This window comes from Leiobunum rupestre, chromosome 4 (genome assembly GCF_980474605.1).
Source record: "Leiobunum rupestre chromosome 4, qqLeiRupe1.1.hap1, whole genome shotgun sequence".
Classification (NCBI taxonomy): domain Eukaryota; kingdom Metazoa; phylum Arthropoda; class Arachnida; order Opiliones; family Sclerosomatidae; genus Leiobunum; species Leiobunum rupestre.
In genome coordinates, this window is record NC_143387.1 from 47,899,041 (window position 1) to 47,902,837 (window position 3,797).

Sequence of the window (3,797 nt, forward strand, 5' to 3'; positions counted from 1 at the left end):
AATTTTGAACTTTCTATTGTTAGTCAAATTTAAAAAACCTAGGATAAACACCCGCAGATATGAAAATTCCCACAAAATCCACGTTTTGGAAAAAAATTCCGCTTCATTTAAAGTTGCAAACAATATATTAAACTAATCATGGAATGGAAACTTGTTTTTATTTTTTTTCGGAAATATACGGAAAACTTTCTGGTAAAAGGCCTCGGGTCATTTTCCGACTTACAACACTAATTCACACTACACTATTCATAGAAGTCTCAAATAAGATCTATAGTTATCTCAAAATATTACACAGGATAAATGTATATCTTTGGTACATGCATATGTATCATAATTACTCATAAATTATAACATTTCCAGAGAAAAAAAATTAATGAGACCCTATTTCACACGGAACGAAAATTCTTATATTTATTGCACTATTTAAAAGGTTACTAAACTATAGGATGATAAAATTAGCGAATAATTAGATTAGTCCATTATGAAAAGGGATAATAAAGCTAAACCCTAAACAAATTTGAAGAAATTTAAAAACCTACTAATTGATGGCTTTTAAAATTCATTTTGCGCGTGAAAATACCTCTACATGTTATGGTCAAAAAAGCACGCAAAGAAGGCTATGTGCCCAAGACATGTACCTGTAGTGTCGCGCGCTAAAACGTCATTTCAAAATCCGTCAATAGCTCATACCGATAGGTCTTCGAGCAAACAAAAAGACGCGAAACTCGCACCAAATAGGTCTTCGAGTGAAAAAATAAATAAAATAAAATAGCCAGAAATTAAAACGGTAGACCGGTTTCGCCCTATTTGGGACCCGTCAGTACCGTGCGGGAAATCTCGCTTGCGACTATACACTCTTTTATATCCTTATTTGTGAGAGCTGCCATTTTATTACAGGTCTGATTTCAAATAGTGCATGCAAGGCCGCTTCACGCGGTCAAGTGCACGCGACGTCTCGAGCTGGTACGTGCAGGCGCCCTTGCCTGCACTATTTTAAATTAAGCCTGTAATGAAATGGCCGACTTCGTAAGAGAGTGTATAGCACCGAATAGAGAAACTAAGCCTAAATATTATATCTATATATATTATAGGGGGGAGAGTGGTGAAGATTAGAATACACGCAATGTCCCATAGGTGGTTCCTTTTAACTTACTAAACTATAGGATTGTCAAAGCTAAAAAACGTGCGAGGAATTCTAGTGCGATATGAAAATCAACTTCACTAACTTTCGTTTCCCTTCTATAAAGTTGATGACGCGTTTTTCGTCACCAAGCTGGAAGTGACGTAACTTACGTCATATCCCGTGAACCAGGTTTCACGCGTTACATGTATATAAATTTTTAGCGACCTTGAAATTTCCTATAAATCCACTTACAAAAAATCTGTTCCATTGCGCCGAATCCAATTCGACCGAACCCAATCCCATTCGACCAAAAAAACCCGCACTTCTCCGGGTTTAGGATTCGGTTTTGTCCGTTTCAGCTTCTGTCAGAACAGCATGCAGTGTTAACTAACCTACCCTAACCAGGCAATTTTTAAAGTGGTCAACTAATTTGCCCACTACCACCACAATTTCCTCAATTAGAAAAATGCAAAACCCGCCTTTGGGCTAATTTCATCAAAAACATTGGCGGAATTCGGTCTAATGGGAATTCAATCGAATGGGATTTGGCGCAATTAGGGGCGTAGGAACCAGGGGTGGAAAGGGGGGCAATGCCCCTCCCTAGAATTTTGCTGGGAGGGGCAACTAATGTTATTGCCCCCTCCAACATTTTGATCCGTTGAAATCTTCAAAAGGTTCAAATTATCATTTTAAAAGCATACAAAACTTATAGAACCTCAACTGTGTTTAAATTTCAGTCTTTTCCCGCCAATTTACATAGTAGTAAAAAGTACGCGTGCATTCGGAGAAGCTACACTCCATTAAAAATTCCAAACCATTCTCCAGACCCCTTTAATTTGTTTCTCTTTGCCCCCTCCAGCTTCTAGAAAGTTCCTACGCCCCTGGGTTCAATGGGAAGATACGGTAGATACCCTTATGAAGCACCGCTGGAAAAAGCAGCTTCGTTAAATTATTATCAAAATATATTAAAAAGCAATAAATGTATATATTTTGAAATGAAGGTAAACAAATTATCAGTGTAATCGCGAGTAAGTATAGTTTTCCCGAGAAGCGACGTTTAAAGAGTCGAGGCTTTATCGATGCAGCGGGGATAGAGTCGGCCGTTCATTCATTAGAGTCGGCCATCCGCGGTAATCGGGAAACGGTGTTAATTATTGAGCGCAACTTCTAATTGAGAAAGTGTGTTTGACCATCAAAGAGACTAGCTGGATACGCTGACTAGCCTACTTCGGACACTATAGCACCCTCGATCAAGGGTGAAACGTTTTCCTATTTACCTAGATTTCCTCACAAAGCTGACTCGGGATTGAAGTTGTCCAGGAACTTAGAAACTTTACCAAATAAGCCGAAACCAAGTACGCGAATCCAAATCAACGCCTGCTTATTTAGACACTAAGTTCAAATACTACAGCGACGGGATTATGATTGAAAAGACCCCCGAATTTCAATAGAGTGATTAACTCGAAGGTAATTTAACTCTCAAAATAAAACCCTTTGAAAATCATTTTGAGTTTTGCCTGAGTATTAGGAATAGCTAAAACCGAGAGACTAACCACTAAGGGTGTAAATGTGTATAATACTATAATTCATAATAATACTGGAAAAACCGATTTTGTAATACATTTTCAATATTATTACTAGAGTTGTTAAATTTCCGGAAAAATAAAATGCGGAAAATTTTCCGCAAATCGGAAAAATAAAAAATTGAAACATTAATTACTTTTTAAGAGTTTATAATGTTTTCAACTTTTTATCGATATAAATTGTCTAATAACAGTAAACATACTACAAAACATTAATAGTATTACATTGTTAATAAGTTTAAACCAGTCTAGAGGTTTAGTTTTACTTTTAAATTCGAAAAAATGAGGCAAAAATGCCGCTTCATTTAAATTGGGAAACAATATATTAGACTAATCATGGAATTAAAACTTTCTTTAATTTTTCTAAGTATTATTAATTATCGAATTATACATTTTATATTATTGTTATTATAAAATTATGTTACAATGTTTTAGTTGAACTGTAAAAGAGTAATCGAAAGTCACTAGCACGATTAAATTAACAATATAATTATAAAATAATAATTTTTTTAAATTACTTGACGAGTTAATTTACGTACGCATCATAATACCGAGCTAATTGAACCGTTATAACAATTTTAATGCTAAGAAGAGGCAATTAAAAGCAGTCCTTATCCAGGGGGGCAAAAACAATCAATTTAGAAAACCATAAGGGAGGTGGGTGGGACAGACCAGCGGGCAGCCGCTGGACTCCGGTGGACTGCGCTACAAACAAAGCCAAGGGGGGAACAGAATGGGAGGACAGGACAGGCGTCGAAATAGCCGGGAAGCGTGCGTGGCGTCTATCAAAAATTGGGGTGCAAACGTCATTCGGACGAGGGCGCGAACCAGCCGGGAAGGGGGCTTTCAAGGCGCGTGCATCGCGGGGAAAAACGGAAATTCGGGGGATGGGAGGGGGGAGGGGGCGCGCGCGCTGGCGTTTGTCGAGCGCGGTCTGTGTTTTATTTCCGCAACTTATCATCCGAAACTGAAATTGTCACCGTCCAATGGCCACTTTCCGTTCGTCCCACGTAAAAGGGCCGGCGCGGCCAATGGGCGGGCGAATCGCCGATGACGTCACCATCGTGACGTTTTAAAAAGAGCGGTATCTA